The following is a 19,977-nucleotide window of genomic DNA, read 5'->3' as shown; positions in this document are numbered from 1 at the left end:
GACTTTACAGAAAGCGACGAGGAATAAGTTTTCATATGATATTGTAAAAATAATTTCGACTTTCTATTGGTAAAAATCACGCATTCACTGCATCAACATAGCATCCACTTGACGCGAGGGGCAGCGATGAGGCTTTCGTACATAATAAATTAATCATTAATATTTGTAATTTCTTAATGTTAAAAATGTAAATGTAAAAAACAAACAAAAAATTAATATTTAACCTATATTACTTCAGTCAAAACTCGAATCTTTACTGACTTATTTAATAAATTAAATAGACGAAAAATTGACGATTATTTTAAACATCAAATTTTTAATTAAAAGTCACTTAAATTATTAATGACTTTTTCATATTTACAATAAAGTCCAAATTAAAAAAAATTTTTTTAATTAAACATCTATCAAATTCGTTAAATTAATAAACAATTTTTGTTATCATATGGTTCGTCAATTTCGTGTAATTTACATCAATAAAGCAACAATAAATTTGATTTACTACGACAAGATAAATGCTATCTGTATGGAATAGATATATTTAATATGAATATATAAACATTCCAATAAATGTATAATTTAAATGTATAATTCAAATTAATAATTATTGCGGAAATTACAAAAATAAACATGATGGCATTTACCTAGACATAGTTCACATAAATTTTATATTACGTATGTAATATTATTATACATACATTTATTTATGATAAAATTAATTACCAATATTAATGCGTATACTTTGTATATGTATAGAATTTTATAAGATATTAAGTTTAATTTCAGAAGAGCTGAAAATTCAATGAAATTTAAAATTATATATAATATATAATCATAAAATTAAAACTATATATAATATATAATCATATTTGACAATTGAGCTGTTGACGATTAAATAAAATTTAAGATTAATTTAAAATTTTATTTAATTTTTAATCTTTTCTTTGCAAATATCAAGTACGTACACATGATGTCTGTATCCTTATCTACATATTATATAATTTATTAGTTAGATTTATTATATAATATTTTTTTAGTTTAATTATATTTATTTTTTAAAACAAAATTTAATTACCCGATCGCGAAATCTATTTAAGTGTCATTTATAATAATTTAATTTTTCAATTTATCTACATTTATTGTCTTTACCTATACAGTCCCTACCTATCCATATATTTGTCCTACCTATTCGTATTTTCATTTATTCGTGCCTATTCGCGTATCCTATCTCTGTTCGTATATTTCTACTTCCTACATTACTTCATTAACGTGTAATATAAACACTGCGAATATAATACGTTAATGACTGTGTTCAGCAAAGAAAGCAGCTTTGCAAATGTTGTAAAATTCTTCAACATGATTGATTCTTGCTTTAGGTTCTTATGAATTTAAATGAACTAATGATATTAAAACAAATTTTACAATAATTGCAAAACTGCTTTCTTTGCTGAATGCAGCAGCTAATGCCTAACCATATCTTATCGTATACTGATAAATTCAGAGAGATTACCTAATTGGGATCGTATTAAATAAATGAGCAATAAATGATAATAATTAAAATAGACTTTTAATTTTTAAAATACAAAAAATTAATAAATAACAAAGCTAATGAAAACCATTGCGGATAATGAAGTGCAATTAGAATTTGTAGATTAAAAAACCTACAAAACTTGCGCATCATTATCTGCACTAGCTCTCATTAGCCCTGTTATTTGTTAGTTATTGTATTTTAAATCAACAATATAGAACTCGCAATTTGCGAGTAAGTTGCCCTCCCGAATAATCAGAATTTATCTATATATATATCTTTCAAAAAGTTAGATTGGTATTACACACCAGCACCCACTTCATTCAGATCCTCGTCTATTTTCTGGCCAATATTCTGGCTTAATATGCCAGAGATCGATAGGAAGGAGAAATATTCCTTTTTGCTGCCGACTAAAAGCATAAAATTTTACGCCTCTATATGATGCGCGAAACACGAACGCGTCGCGAAGGGGCCACCATATTAATCAAATTGATTAAATATTAATTATCAACAATAATAATTTTATTAATACATATGTGTGAATAAATTTATTCTTTATTCGTATCTATTCGAAACTAAAAATATAAGTATTTGACTAAAAATAAATCTAAATTTTAAAAAATCTCTATGAGGGATATTTTCAACATTTTGATTTTATAAATCTCAAATATTGTGAAATTAGATCAAATTTCTTAATATAAATTTTACACAATATAAACAACAAAACTTTAAATTAAATATAAACCGGAAATTATTAAATCGATTACTATCCCAAAATTTAAGGCCCATGTACGTATTCTTAACGATTCGAACGATTCGTTGCTGAATCTCATCTCAAAACATGCAGAGAGATAAGAAATTCAGATAAATGATGTAAGATCCAAAAGGGAGATAATTTTCTTTTACATTAATAAATATCGTATATCGTTTATGTTTTAATTTATTACAATCATTTTCTGTATAATTTATTATTTCAAAATTAAGTATTTTAAAAGATGCAAAATTCCGAACACGATTTTTTAAAATAATTCAAGATAAAATTCTTTTATTTCTTGACACAATAAACCTATATTGGATCTTACATCATGTTGTCACATTGGTATAAAATCCAGTTACTACATATGGATAAGTTATAAAAGTTTAGGCTAAAGTAGGTGCATTTAGTGCAATTTAGATAAAATGTAGTAACAATTAATAATTATAAAATTTTTTATAAAAAAGTGAGATTAATAAATGCGCTATATTAAAATATCTGTTATTTCATTAATAACAAATAATATACAATATATACAAATAATAAGTGTGAAGCAATACAAAGAATATCTTTAAACACAGTATGCATTATATCCATATATGTATATCGCTTTTCTCTGCACCAACTTAAATAAAATTTAATCCTGAATGAATATTTGAAAATAGATAGAAAGAATAATAAAACAATACTTATTGTACTGTAACAAACACTATTCTATATTATAATATCTATAGACAAAAAAAACAATTTCATTTACTCTAATTACTTTTTATATACATATGTTCTTTATATTTTTTAATTTACTGTATTTCATTTATTTAAAAAATACGAATACGAATACTTTATTAATTTTTGTTTTTACTTCCAAGTGTGTTAAGACGTAATATGCAAGGTGTTTGATAATTCTGTTGACAACGCTCGTAGGTACTGCGGACTAAACTGAGTCGGAAAGTCTTATATCATTTTGCAATAATTAACAAGATATTAATAATCACTCAATATTGGTTTTCAATAATTTTATATTCAAATACCATTAACTTTAACAGAAAAACAACAAGAGACAAAAATTGTTAATTTTCTCCTTATAAAGTTCTAAAATTTTTTTCAGAATTTTTTAATATCGTATTTTCTCACATGTTGGTAAAAATACTTGCCAATGAAAAAATGCAATACTAAAAAGTTGACAAAAAATTCTGAAAAAAATCTTAGAGCTCTTTGAGAAGAAAACAAACAATTTTTTCTGTAAAACTGATAGTATGATCAATAGATTATCGCAAGAGTAACAAGATATTAATTATTAAATAGTGGCGAATATTGATCTTCAATTTCGGCACTATATAATAATTAATATCTTGTTACTATTGCGAAAATTGCAAAATGGCAGAAGACTTTTCGATTCAGTTTAGTTCTCTCTACCTGCCCATGAAATATTTGGCGATTATTTTTAGACACCCTCTTTATGTGTATATATATATATATATGTATATATACATATACATATATAAAATATATTCGCGTATATGATATATAATATATTCGTGTTAACATATGAATTTAGAAACAAAATTCGAGCCTTTAAAATTGTAGTTTTCTTGAATGATAGTTCTACTTTATTGTTTCAGTTGAATTAATGAGAGATTGGATAAGAGGAATGGCGACTTTTACGAAAGATTAAAAATAACTTGAACTAAGTGTTAATATGATATTATAAATTTTACAGTGCATGTACAATAAAATAAGAAGAAGCATCTAGGATTAAATTTATCCTAATCTGTTCTAACTTATCCACTTTAAGGTAATGGATGCATGGAATGCTACATATACATTTATAAAAAATATACAGGTATATTTTTATTAAATTGATGCATATATGCATCTGTAGATATATTAATAAAATCATCACGCATCCGTTACCTCAACAAAAACATCAATTCATCACTCACCAATTTGATGCGCAACAGCGGAGTTTCATCTGCATCGTCGCTACGATGATTCTGTAACAAAAAGAATATAAAATCTAAATTAAAACAAAGCAAAAAAATCAATTAATATTTTAAAAAATATTTAATAAACGTAATTCTCTTGAAAATAATCACATAATTTTCAAAATATTTTTACAAGCATCGAATTTTTTAATTTACTATTCACTTACATGTTTATAAAAATAATTATATACTCGAAAAAATGTTATATAATGGACATTACATATATAATTATATACAACATTTTTTATAAAACATTTTTTCCCGGGTATTATCTAAAAAAATCTAAAAAATACATAGATATTTATAAAATTTCAAAATAATTTTAAGATCATTCTTTTTTTCTAATTATTATTTTTAAGTCATTGTAAAATAAAGCGAATAAATAGACAAAAGATATTGATTTTACAATAGCAAAAAAAGATATTTACCGCAAGGTTGCTCCGTCGAAGCCCGATGCCTCTCCCAGACCTCCTCCTCCTCTCAAAGTTGGGGTTGACACATCCTCTCGCACTGGACACTCGCGAAAAGCACTCGCGAATAATGGACTATAATCGCGCGCGGACTATAACTTGAGTCCGATTACTTGAACGGCACTCCCGAATAAACGCGCGACGCGACGAACCGGCTGCGGTTCGTTCATTTTCAAATAAATCGGCGACGAGGGTACGTTAGCTTCCCCGTTGGATTTTTACACGAAGAGAACGATTTCAATCAATATCTAAAAATTATCTAGATATATCATTCAGATCCGAAAATTTTTAGATTTGAGAAAAACCGTTCTTTTCGTATAAATATCCTCTGGGTACTGAGCCCTCCCACCACGTCAAGGTGTACCCGTGAGAGGGAAGATAATCTGAAAAATATAATATATAACTATTATATAGATAAAAGGGTTGAATCTTTTATTTATAGATGATGTCTGTAAAATATGAATAGAGTCAATGAAATGGCTAATTAATAAAAAAGAGAAATGTTTCTTTTATCGATAATAATAGTTTATCGATAATAATAGTTTCAAAAAATTACGTTCAATTTTTAAACGGATCGTATAATGGAAGGTGCGCAAAAACAAAAAAAGAATTAAATTATTAAACTATATTAATTCTGAAAGCAGGAATTGCGTTATTTGCATGAGAGTACTATTCATATTAACGTAGCTTTTTTATGACTCGTTTGATACTGTTCGTACAGACAAATGCGGCCGTGTCGCGTGCCGCTCTTCTTCACATTTCTTTTTGAAACATACAATATAATCGCAAAAAATGCTAGATATATAATAAGAAATGTTGTATTTTATAAATATTCACGTAATACGATTACTAGAATGATTAATTATTCATAAAATACAACGTTTCGTATTATATTTAGCATTCTTCGCGATAAGATTTTAAAAAGTAATGTGAAAGAATCGCACGCGACACGGCCGCATTTGTCCGTACGACACTACCTATTTCCAAGAATCTCAGTAAGGGACGCGCAGTAATTATGCCTAAACGTAAACATGACGCGCCGCTCCGTGCCACCCCGTATCATCCTCAACACAAGGTCGCGCCAACCGTCTAACTGCCGAAATAAAACGAATATTACGAATATTACGAATATTACGAATAAGTAAAATAATACATTCTTCCCATTTTTAATGATTTTCGATTAATAAAACGATTATTTCTAATTTTAACGGCGCGAGTCGTTTAATGCGATATCATAATTATATTGCGATATACCGAGGAACATATTTGACGTTTATTTTATAATTTTAAATATCAATTTTTCGTATCAATTACAATGTAATGCTGACAAAAGGCAAGAAGTAAAAAGAGATTCTTATTAGCGTGGTCTTCCTTACATAACTGCTCACGTGAAATAATTTTAACATCCCAATATTATATCTCAATTTTAGAATAATAGCATGCATCTAACAATAAGAATCTCATTTTTATTATTAGTTATCATACATCCGCGAACGCACGAAATATTTAAAATATTCATGAACTGCGTATGTGAGTAATGAATCTTAGAAATAAAAGGAAAAAGTGCATACAACCTATAATCCTTTTCAATCCTTAATATATTCCTTAGTTTTAGGCAACCTTATGTAATTCGCGTTCGTAGATATTGCTGTTAATTAATGCGACACGCGGAGCGACTCGAAAACACGTGCGTCTCCCACCGAGATCGCCTAGCGAATGCCGAAGTGATGACGATCGACCACCGCACCTTGCCCCCCTCCGCCTTCGCTCCGCGTCCCACCGCTTTTCGTCGCCAGTGACCCCCTTCCCCTACCGAGCTTTTCGCCAGATGTTTTTAGATTTCACCCAACTATCGCGTATGAAAAATATTCAACGATTTATTCAATTATATTTTTCATATTTTACATGATTTTGACAAACGGATATCGCCGTACATTTCGCGTTTTGCTTTGTGGCATCTCGGGCACAATCCTATATTATTTGCATGATTCTCTTAAACGAATTAGTAATTATTCGCGTGAAATATTTTTGATATTTTCTATAATTCTCAATTTTCATAATTTTTTTTAATGATCCATACTTCAATAAAGATTGATAAAATATTCTATATATGTTCTTTGTATAAAGATAAAAAGCAAAAAATCTTAATAAAATGAAACAATTTGTGCTAAATACAGGTTTGGTTAAAAGTACTAAATATCTTGATAATCGTTATTTAATTTTTCAGTTAATAAATTAATTTAAGACACTCTACTTTTACTGCAAATTATTCTGTGTTTCAGAAATTCTTTAAACGTACGTATGATAAAATATAAAATAGATTTCGGAAACTTATTTAAAATATTAAATGAGTCAGAAATGTAGTTATTTAAAATAATAAATACTAAATTTCTCTTTTAAGTTTTTAATTTAAAATCTATACTTTAATTTTCATCGCTTTTACAAGTATGTACAAATTATTGAACGATTTTTACGTATATTTTGGCAACTTTGAAAAGTTGTAAAGTTGTATATTTATAACAAATTCTACATTGTTGTAACTAAATACAGTTAACAAAATGAGAAAAATGTACTTTTTCAAAAATGTATAACTCTGAAACATAAATATTTAAACGAAAAATTTAAACGTTAATGTTTTTTTTAAACTAAATTAAGTTAGAGTTAATGGTTTATAAATTTTTAATTTAAAAGAAATTAATAAATTAAAGTTTAAAAGTAACTAAATGAAGTTAAAAATTAATGCATTTAAAATTAATTGAATTAATATTTAAACGAAAAATATGTTCAGGATTGTCAGGTAGTAATTAGTTAAAACGTTAAAAGTTACAAAAAAGATAAAAAGTTAATAACTTTTAATTTAGATAATTTTAAATGCATTAAAACGTTTAAATATTTATGTTTCAGAGTTATACATTTTTGAAAAAGTACATTTTTCTCATTTTGTTAACTATATTTAGTTACAACAATGCAGAAGTATTTGTTGTAAATATAATTTTACATATTCTTTTTGAAGTTACCAAATATACGTAAAAATCGTTTAATAATTTTTACATACTTGTAAAAGCGATGAAAGTTAAAGTATACATTTTAAATTAAAAAATTAAAAGAGAAATTTAGTATTTATTATTTTAAATAACTACATTTCTGACTCATTTAATATTTTAAATAAGTTTCCGAAATCTATTTTATATTTTATCATACGTACGTTTAAAGAATTTCTGAAACACAGAATAATTTGCAGTAAAAGTAGAGTGTCTTAAATTAATTTATTAACTGAAAAATTAAATAACGATTAACAAGATATTTAGTAGTTTTAACCAAACCTGTATTTAGTACAAATTGTTTCATTTTATTAAGATTTTTTGCGTTTATCTTTATATAAAGAACATATATAGAATATTTTATCAATCTTTATTGAAGTATGGATCATTAAAAAGAATTATGAAAATTGAGAATTATTGAAAATATTAAAAATATCTCACGCGAATAATTACTAATTCGTTTAAGAGAACCATGCAAATAATATAGGATTGTGCCCGAGATGCCACAAAGCAAAACGCGAAATGTACGGCGATATCCGTTTGTCAAAATCATGTAAAATATGAAAAATATAATTGAATAAATCGTTGAATATTTTTCATACGCGATAGTTGGGTGAAATCTAAAAACATCTGGCGAAAAGCTCGGTAGGGGAAGGGGGTCACTGGCGACGAAAAGCGGTGGGACGCGGAGCGAAGGCGTAGGGGGGCAAGGTGCGGTGGTCGATCGTCATCACTTCGGCATTCGCTAGGCGATCTCGGTGGGAGACGCACGTGTTTTCGAGTCGCTCCGCGTGTCGCATTAATTAACAGCAATATCTACGAACGCGAATTACATAAGGTTGCCTAAAACTAAGGAATATATTAAGGATTGAAAAGGATTATAGGTTGTATGCACTTTTTCCCTTTATTTCTAAGATTCATTACTCACATACGCAGTTCATGAATATTTTAAATATTTCGTGCGTTCGCGGATGTATGATAACTAATAATAAAAATAAGATTCTTATTGTTAGATGCATGCTATTATTCTAAAATTGAGATATAATATTGGGATGTTAAAATTATTTCACGTGAGCAGTTATGTAAGGAAGACCACGCTAATAAGAATCTCTTTTTATTTCTTGCCTTTTGTCAGCATTACATTGTAATTGATACGAAAAATTGATATTTAAAATTATAAAATAAACGTCAAATATGTTCCTCGGTATATCGCAATATAATTATGATATCGCATTAAACGACTCGCACCGTTAAAATTAGAAATAATCGTTTTATTAATCGAAAATCATTAAAAATGGGAAGAATGTATTATTTTACTTATTCGTAATATTCGTAATATTCGTAATATTCGTTTTATTTCGGCAGTTAGACGGTTGGCGCGACCTTGTGTTGAGGATGGTACGGGGTGGCACGGAGCGGCGCGTCATGTTTACGTTTAGGCGTAATTACTGCGCGTCCCTTACTGAGATTCTTGGAAATAGGTAGTGTCGTACGGACAAATGCGGCCGTGTCGCGTGCGATTCTTTCACATTATTTTTTAAAATCTTATCGCGAAGAATGCTAAATATAATACGAAACGTTGTATTTTATGAATAATTAATCATTCTAGTAATCGTATTACGTGAATATTTATAAAATACAACATTTCTTATTATATATCTAGCATTTTTTGCGATTTTATTGTATGTTTCAAAAAGAAATGTGAAGAAGAGCGGCACGCGACACGGCCGCATTTGTCTGTACGAACAGTATCAAACGAGTCATAAAAAAGCTACGTTAATATGAATAGTACTCTCATGCAAATAACGCAATTCCTGCTTTCAGAATTAATATAGTTTAATAATTTAATTCTTTTTTTGTTTTTGCGCACCTTCCATTATACGATCCGTTTAAAAATTGAACGTAATTTTTTGAAACTATTATTATCGATAAACTATTATTATCGATAAAAGAAACATTTCTCTTTTTTATTAATTAGCCATTTCATTGACTCTATTCATATTTTACAGACATCATCTATAAATAAAAGATTCAACCCTTTTATCTATATAATAGTTATATATTATATTTTTCAGATTATCTTCCCTCTCACGGGTACACCTTGACGTGGTGGGAGGGCTCAGTACCCAGAGGATATTTATACGAAAAGAACGGTTTTTCTCAAATCTAAAAATTTTCGGATCTGAATGATATATCTAGATAATTTTTAGATATTGATTGAAATCGTTCTCTTCGTGTAAAAATCCAACGGGGAAGCTAACGTACCCTCGTCGCCGATTTATTTGAAAATGAACGAACCGCAGCCGGTTCGTCGCGTCGCGCGTTTATTCGGGAGTGCCGTTCAAGTAATCGGACTCAAGTTATAGTCCGCGCGCGATTATAGTCCATTATTCGCGAGTGTTTTTCGCGAGTGTCCAGTGCGAGAGGATGTGTCAACCCCAACTTTGAGAGGAGGAGGAGGTCTGGGAGAGGCATCGGGCTTCGGCGGAGCAACCTTGCGGTAAATATCTTTTTTTGCTATTGTAAAATCAATATCTTTTGTCTATTTATTCGCTTTATTTTACAATGACTTAAAAATAATAATTAGAAAAAAAGAATGATCTTAAAATTATTTTGAAATTTTATAAATATCTATGTATTTTTTAGATTTTTTTAGATAATGCCCGGGAAAAAATGTTTTATATAAAAAATGTTTGTATATAATTATATATGTAATGTCCATTATATAACATTTTTTCGAGTATATAATTATTTTTATAAACATGTAAGTGAATAGTAAATTAAAAAATTCGATGCTTGTAAAAATATTTTGAAAATTATGTGATTATTTTCAAGAGAATTACGTTTATTAAATATTTTTTTAAATATTAATTGATTTTTTTGCTTTGTTTTAATTTAGATTTTATATTCTTTTTGTTACAGAATCATCGTAGCGACGATGCAGATGAAACTCCGCTGTTGCGCATCAAATTGGTGAGTGATGAATTGATGTTTTTGTTGAGGTAACGAATGCGTGATGATTTTATTAATATATCTACAGATGCATATATGCATCAATTTAATAAAAATATACCTGTATATTTTTTATAAATGTATATGTAGCATTTCATGCATCCGTTACCTTAAAGTGGATAAGTTAGAACAGATTAGAATAAATTTAATTCTGGATGCTTCTTCTTATTTTATTGTACATGCACTGTAAAATTTATAATATATTACACTTAATTTAAGTTATTTTTAATCTTTCATAAAAGTCGCCATTACTCTTATCCAATCTGTCATTAATTTAACTGAAACAATAAAGTAGAACTATTTCATTCAAGAAAATTACAATGTTAAAGGCTCAAATGTTGTTTCTAAATTCATATGTTAACACGAATATATTTTATATATGTATATGTGCACACACACACACACACACACACACACACACACACACACACACACACAAAATATACATATATATATATATATATATATATATTACGTAATTTAATCTCAGTTGTATGTAATTCAATTTGATTGATACCAAATAATTCAATTTTAAAAATATAATAAAGGTTGATTCTATGTAATCGGTTTTTTAAATATGTTTTATATTAAAATATATACAGGATGTTTGATAATTGTACTGATAACGCTCGTGTGGGCAAGTAGAACGGACCAAACTGAGTCGAAAAGTCCTCTACCATTTTGCAATTTTCGCAATAGTAACAAGATATTAATTATTAAATAGTAGCGAATATTAAATAATTAATATCTTGTTACTATTGCGATGATCTATTGATCGTACTGTCAATTTTACAGAAAAACAGCAAAAATTATTTGTTTTCTTCTCATAGAGCTCTAAGATTTTTTTCAGAATTTTTTATCAACTTTTTAGTATTGCATTTTTTCATTGGCAAGTATTTTTACCAACATGTGAGGAAATACGATATTAAAAAATTCTGAAAAAAATTTTAGAACTTTATAAGGAGAAAATTAACAATTTTTGTCTCTTGTTGTTTTTTTGTAAAGTTAATGGTATTTGAATAAAAAATTATTGAAAACCAATATTGAGTGATTAATATCTTGTTAATTATTGCAAAATGATACAAGACTTTTCGACTCAGTTTAGTCCGCAGTACCTACGAGCGTTGTCAACAGAATTATCAAACACCTTGTATATTACGTCTTAACGCATTTGGAAGTAAAAACAAAAATTAATAAAGTATTCGTATTTTTTAAATAATTAAATGAAATACAGTAAATTAAAAAATATAAAGAACACACATATGGTACATAAAAAGTAATTAGAGTAAATGAAATTGTTTTTTTTTGTCTATAGATATTATAATATAGAACAGTGTTTGTTACAGTACAATAAGTTTATTGTTTTATTATTCTTTCTACCTATTTTCAAATATTCATTCAGGATTAAATTTTATTTAAGTGGTTGCAAAGAAAAGCAATACAAGTATACATATACATATATGTATATAATGCATACTGTTTTCAAAGATATTCTTTGTATTGCTTCATACTTATTATTTGTATACTTCTTACTAGTGAAATAACAGATATTTTAATGTAGCGCATTTGTCGTATATTTTAGTATAATTTATTAATCTCGCTTTTTTATAAAAAATATTTTATGATTATTAATTGTTACTATAATTTACCTAAATACACCTAAACTTTTATAACTTATCCATATGTAGTAACTGGATTTTATACCAGTCAAAATAGTAACATGATGTAAGATCCAGCATAGGTTCATTGTGTCAAGAAATAAAAGAATTTTATCTTATAATTATTTTAAAAAATCGTGTTCGGAAATTTGCATCTTTTAAAGTACTTAATTTTGAAAGAATAAATTATGCAGAAAATGATTGTATTAATTTAAAACATAAACGATATACGATATTTATTAATGTAAGGGAAAATTATCTCCCTTTTGGATCTTACATCATTTATCTGAATTTCTTATCTCTCTGCATGTTTTGAGATGAGATTCAGCAACGAATCGTTCGAATCGTTAAGAATACGTACATGGGCTTTAAATTTTATGGAATAGTAATCGATTTAGTAATTTCCGGTTTATATTTAATTTGAAGTTTTGTTGTTTATATTGTGTAAAATTTATATTAAGAAATTTGATCTAATTTCACAATATTTGAGATTTATAAAATCAAAATGTTGAAAATATCCCTCATAGAGATTTTTTAAATTTAGATTTATTTTTAGTCAAATACTTATATTTTTAGTTTCGAATAGACACGAATAAAGAATAAATTTAGTCACACACATGTATTAATAAAATTATTATTATTGATAATTAATATTTAATCAATTTGATTAATATAATGGCCCCTTCGCGACGCGTTTCGTGTTTCGCGCATCATACAAAGGCGTAAAATTTTACGCTTTTAGTCGGCAGCAAAAAGGAATATTTCTCCTTGTTGTCGATCTCTGGCATATTAAGCCAGAATATTGACCAGAAAAAAGACGAGGATCTGAACGAAGTGGGTGTTGGTGTGTAACACCAATCTAATTTTTTTGAAAGATATATATATATATATATATATATATATATATATATATATAAAGATAAATTCTGAATATTCGGGAGGGCAACTTACTCGCAAATTGCGAGTTCTTATATTGTTGATTTAAAATACAATAATTAATAAATAACAGGGCTAATGAGAATTAGTGCAGATAATGAAGCGCAAGTTTTGTAGGTTTTTTAATCTACAAATTCTAGTTGTTCTTCATTATCCGCAATGGCTCTTATTAGCTTTGTTATTTATTAATTTTTTTGTATTTTAAAAATTAAAAGTCTATTGTAATTATTATCATTTATTGCTCATTTATTTAATACGATCATAATTAGGTAATCTCTCTGAATTTATCAGTACACGATAGGACATGGTTAGGCATTAGCTGCTGCATTCAGCAAAGAAAACACTTTTGCAATTATTGTAAAAATTTGATTTAATATCATTAGTTCATTTAAATTCATAAAGAACCTAAAGCAAGAACCAATCGTGTTGAAGAATTTTACAACATTTGCAAAGCTGCTTTCTCTGCTGAACACAGTCATTAACGTATTATATTCGCGGTGTTACACGTTAATGAAGTAATGTAGGAAGTAGAAATATACGAACAGAGATAGGATACGCGAATAGGCACGAATAAATGAAAATACGGTTATGTAGGACAAGTATATGGATAGATAGGGACTGTATAGGTAAAGACAATAAATGTAGATAAATTGAAAAATTAAATTATTATAAATAAAATGACACTTAAATAGATTTCGCGATCGGGTAATTAAATTTTGTTTTAAAAAATAAATATAATTAAACTAAAAAAATATTATATAATAAATCTAACTAATAAATTATATAATATGTAGATAAGGATACATAGACATCATGTGTACGTACTTGATAGTTGCAAAGAAAAGATTAAAAATTAAATAAAATTTTTAATTAATCTTAAATTTTATTTAATTGTCAACAACTCAATTGTCAAATATGATTATATATCATATATAATTTTAAATTTCATTGAATTTTCAGCTTCTCTGAAATTAAACTTAATATAATATTATAAAATTCTATATGTATACAAAGTATGTATACGCATTAATATTGTAATTAATTTTATCATAAATAAATGTATGTATGTATATACATATATATATATATATATAATAATATTACATACGTAATATAAAATTTATGTGAACTATGTCCAGATAAATGCCATCATGTTTATTTTTGTAATTTCCGCAATAATTACTAATTTAAATTATACATTTATTGGAATGTTTATATATTCATATTAAATATATCTATTCTATACAGATAGCATTTATCTTGTCGTAGTAAATCAAATTTATTGTTCCTTTATTGATGTAAATTACACGAAATCGACGAACCATATGATAACAAAAATTGTTTATTAATTTAACGAATTTGATAGATGTTTAATTAAAAAAATTTTTTTTAATTTGGATTTTATTGTAAATATGAAAAAGTCATTAATAATTTTAAGTGACTTTTAATTAAAAATTTGATGTTTAAAATAATCGTCAATTTTCCGTCTATTTAATTTATTAAATAAGTCAGTAAAGATTCGAGTTTTGACTGAGGTAATATAGGTTAAATATTAATTTCTTGTTTGTTTTTTACATTTATATTTTTGACATTAAAGAATTTCAAATATTAATGATTAATTTATTATGTACGAAAGCCTCATCGCTGTCCCTCGCGTCAAGTGGATGCTATGTTGATGCAGTGAATGCGTGATTTGTACCGATAGAAAGTCGAAATTATTTTTGGAATATCATATGCAAATTTATTCCTCGTCGCTTTCGGTAAAGTCCATTCGCAAAGTCTAGTTTGGTATCTTGTTAGAAATTCTTGAATAGTATCGAAATTAATCTCGAGTTTTCTCGTCTTGCACTGGAAGTAATAATTTTATCAACGAGTCAGACAATTATATGCTATATATTTTAAAATCAAGTTATATTGGAAATTAATTTAGTAGTATACTTTAATATACAATTTTCGTCGCTTTTTTTGTTTTATTAAATGTTCTCCCACTAGTAATAATAATGTTAGTAATAGTACTATATCTTAATAACAATACGAATTTAATATTATATAATTAATGTATGGATATACATATAATGATTATTTTTTTAAATCTAAATTGTTAAGTAAATAAATTTAAGCTTTATGCAAATAATTTGCTTATTTTTCGAAGATTGCTCTAACAAAAAAATATGATTACGAATGTATATATTTAATTTTTTAACTGTTATTTTAAAATCATTTTTAGGTATTGGAGACATCCCGCCATTCCAGAATATTGTTAATTATTAATTTATATGTATATTATATACTTTTCTATGATAAAATACATGCTGATATATTATGAGATTATATTTGACAAATTTTGATTTTTGTCGATTTAGATAATTTTTTTATCAAAATATCTTATGTTCTTTTATCAATGATATCGTGATTACATGAATTTAATTAAAAATGTGTGGATACAAAAAATTCGAGATAAGTCGAATGGATACCTTTATATTAGCGAGGTATTAATAATTAAAATTTTGGGAAAATGCAGAAAAAAAAGATTGTTAAATTTTATATATAATAACAAATTTTTCAGAAAGCATACTTAGTTCTTTAAAATCTCGTTATTATCAAGTTCGATTTATCTCGAACAGTTGGTACCCGAGATACTTTTGTATTCATACATATAAAAAATTACAATAATGCATGTATTTTATTACTATTAAATATATTCCTTCGTAAGCCACCATTCCATAAGGAAATCATTTTATCTTTTTATTTTTAATAGGAGATGATTTGTAATAATGTGTGGCAGAACATATAATTTCCTTGTAAATTTTGATATTAAAAATGCAATAAAAATGTAATTAAGATACTACCAAAATTATTTCTATCATAAGTGGTCTGAAAGATTTGGAATTCACATCCTTCTGTAGTAAGACCGCTGGTGTTTGACGGGTTGCTTAACTTTTTTTTTGCAAATGGATCTTATGAATTTGACGTGAAATCAGAATATAAGTTCGCTTTTCTATGAAGAAGATTTTTTTTCTTTTTCGTATTGGATACTAACCTTATCACAACGTGGAGGGACCTTGATCAAATTATCGGGATAATTATCTTAAATGCGATGAAAGTCTTGTCGTAAATGTATTAATGACTTTTTATCACGATATTAATAAGTTTTATAATATAATCGCAAGTTAATAATTAATAGTAAGTACGATCTAATTGTTGTTAGTATTTTCATTCCACATTTCAATATTTCATTAAACATTGGTTTAGAAAATTTGTGTTATCGTATGTATTTTCGACATCTCTGACATATTATGTCAGAATATTGGCCAGAAAAAAGACGAAGATTTGAACGAAGTGGATTGGTGTGTAACACCAATCTAATTTTTTGAAAGATATATATAAAGATAAATTCTGAATATTCGGAAGGGCAACTTGCTCGGAAATTGCGAGTTCTTATATTGTTGATTTAAAATACAATAACTAACAAATAACAGGGCTACAACAATAAATAATAATAATTAAAATAGACTTTTAATTTTTTAAATACAAAAAATTAATAAATAACAGAGCTAATGAGTGCCAGTGCAGATAATGAAGCGCAAGTTTTGTAGGTTTTTTAATCTACAAATTCTAGTTGCACTTGATTATCCGCACTGGCTCTCATTAGCTCTGTTATTTATTAATTTTTTGTATTTAAAAAATTAAAAGTCTATTTTAATTATTATTATTTATTGTTCATTTATTTAATACGATCGCAATTAGGTAATCTGAATTTATTAGTACATGATAGGATATGGTTAGGCGTTGGCTGCTGCATTCAGCAAAGAAAGCAGTTTTGCAATTATTGTAAAATTTGATTGAATATCATTAGTTCATTTAAATTCATAAAAAATCTAAAGCAAGAACCAATCGTTTCGTGATTCCAAACAGTCTCCAAAAAAAATTTGGTTTCACAAAACAATGCTCAATACAGAAAAAATCATGCTTATCAATCGGCTCAGATCAAATTATGTGAATGTTATTGAGAGCCTTTATAGAGTTAATATTGTTAATTCGCCGGCTTGTCCCTGCAGATCCATATCCAGGATTGTTTTTTTTAAAACTTTTTTTTTAAGCAAATGTTTAAATCATGTTTCAAACATCAGATTAAATTAAACATGCTTTTTTTTAACAATGTAAAACAAATGTTTAAAAAATGTGTTATTTTTAAAAAATGTGTTTTTAATAACTATTTAGTAGAGGAGAAGGTGATATTTCAATTACATTTTACACAATAACTTTATTTGGTTAATAATGAATATTTTAATGAATGTAATTATCAAGTTTAAAACTACAATTACATTTATTAAAATATTGTTGAATCGATTCTGGACTCAAAATTATGAAATATTTATTACTTAGAACACTATTAATAAAAATGTAGCGACATTGCATAATGGCGAATTGAAGAGAAATATGGATGGTAATGTAGCCTTCCATAAGAATAATGTTAAAAAGTTAGTTTAGAAAACAGTATTTTGGTTATAAAATTAGCAAAAGTAGTGTATTGCAGAATATATGCATGTATACAAATGTGTTCATATAACTTTATGTATATAGGATATTTGAAAAATAATGATAAATCTTTCACATAGGGAAGAATGGACTAAATTGAGAAGAAAAATCCTCCTATCATTTTACAATTTTCGCAATAATTAACAAGAAATAAAATATTAATTGCTAAAAATTGCCGAAAATTGGTCTTCAATAATTTTTTACTCGAATACTATTAACTTTACAGAAAAACTGCAACAGACAAAAATTGTTTATTTTTTTTTATAGAGCTTTAAGAATTTTTTCAGAATTTTTTAATACCATATTTTTTATGTTAAAAATGAGAAAATGCAGTACTAAAAAGTTGATAAAAAATTCTGAAAAAATTCGTAGAGTTCTATGAGAAGAAAATAAACAATTTTTCTCTTTTGCAGCTTTTTTTTAAAGTTAATAGTATTTGAGTAAAAATTATTGAAGACCAATTTTATCAATTAATATCTTGTTAATCATCTATTGGGAAAATTGCAAAATGGTTTGCAATTTTTTTCTTTTCAGTTTAATCCATTCTGCCCCTATACGAAAGATTTATCATTATTTTCCAAACAACTTGTATTTTTATAGGCAGCTCGGCAGCCTATAAAAATCTATAGTAACATAAATTATAGATTAATATTAAAACTACAATTTGTTCAAAGAATAATTATTTTGAAATAAAAACTCAAAAAAGAAATCGTGAGTAATCAATACGCATAAAGGACCACATTAGCAAAATGCCATGCTTGTTTAAATTTGCATAACTTAAAATATCTAGAGTCAAATAAAATGTTAAATAGCAAACAACATATTCAAATATACTTATATTCATGTGATAATACGCTCAAGTTTAAGAAAAATGAGGAAGTAGGTGTAATTATAAATGCTAAAATATTCTTCAGAAATATTTCAAAATACTTGAAAGTAAAAATGTTATAATAAAATGTATTAAATATATATTTAAAAGATATTTTTTTTGTTTTAAACATGATTTTTTTCTAAAATTGTTTAAAACATATATAAAATATTAAAAACATGTTTTAAACAAAAAAAAATATTTTGTTTAAAAAAAAGAACACGTTTTTTACCAATCCTGCCCGTATCAGAGTATCAACCATGTTATATTCCACTGCAAAAAGTGCAAAAAGTCTAAACTGTATACCAATTCGAAAATTTATTGCCAAAAAATTTCCTAATACTCTTCAAAACCTTTCTTCTGCCCTCTCCTCTTCCTCTCTCAAATTAGTTGTCTGCTACTGGCTTTCATGAAGGCTTTTTCTTCTAATTCTGATTTTGCTCCTGCCTCTCTCTCCCATAGCGCGTGATCACCGTGACAGCAGGCGTTCGGTTCGAGAAGAAGGCCGTTTTAATTTTTTTTTAAGCAAATCTGAACTACGCACACGCAAAATCAGATTCCGTGGATCTCAATGATTCAACTCGTTAGGTTGCCTGGCCAGCAATAGGAAAAGAAGAAGAAAAAGACCAATGGTATATAAGTTTCTATAAATAAATTGAATTTAGTTATAGGAGAATGTAAGTATGGTATATCATTCTTAATATGAATTAATAGCACCATATGAGTCTGCATCTCCAACTGAAATTGAATATTATTGGAGAATTAGCCTTGTCTAATGTTGCAACTTCAAAAAAATTACAACTAATGAGAATTTTGAATCTACGACTGAAAATTTAGGTGACAACTCTAATTTTAAAGTAACAAAAACAAAGCGAAACAAGCCAAAGCAAAACAATTAGATAATCAATTGTCGAAACATACATTATTAGACATAAAGAGGAAAGAACAGTGTATACATTATCAATAAAAAAAAATAGTTTATACATTATCAACATATCAGTTAATGTTTAACTTTGTACTAAAAAATATTCATTGCCAGTTGATAATTTCATATAACGTTTGCAAAAGAAAAAAATGTTTGAAAATTAAAAAAGCAGGTTATTCTAATAAATTCTATTAATTTAAGATTATAAACATTTAAAATGCATTTACACATTAAAAATATGTTTTTTATTAATTATGAATTATA

At 26.6% G+C, this 19,977-nt stretch overlaps 1 long non-coding RNA gene across 1 annotated transcript; it reads left to right on the top strand.

Moving 5' to 3' along the window:
- Positions 1–8,473: 8,473 nt before the first annotated feature.
- LOC147909742 (uncharacterized) lies at positions 8,474–13,049 on the top strand. Its single transcript, XR_015545258.1, has 3 exons — positions 8,474–8,659; positions 9,851–10,275; positions 10,698–13,049. It is a non-coding gene; the product is annotated as an uncharacterized LOC147909742 (long non-coding RNA).
- The last annotated feature ends 6,928 nt before the right edge of the window (positions 13,050–19,977 follow it).

The sequence above is a fragment of the Acromyrmex echinatior genome, chromosome 5 (genome assembly GCF_024713525.1).
Source record: "Acromyrmex echinatior isolate Ae372 chromosome 5, ASM2471352v2, whole genome shotgun sequence".
NCBI classification, from domain to species: domain Eukaryota; kingdom Metazoa; phylum Arthropoda; class Insecta; order Hymenoptera; family Formicidae; genus Acromyrmex; species Acromyrmex echinatior.
Note: the sequence above shows the minus strand (reverse complement) of the source record. Positions and strands in the feature narration are given on the sequence as shown.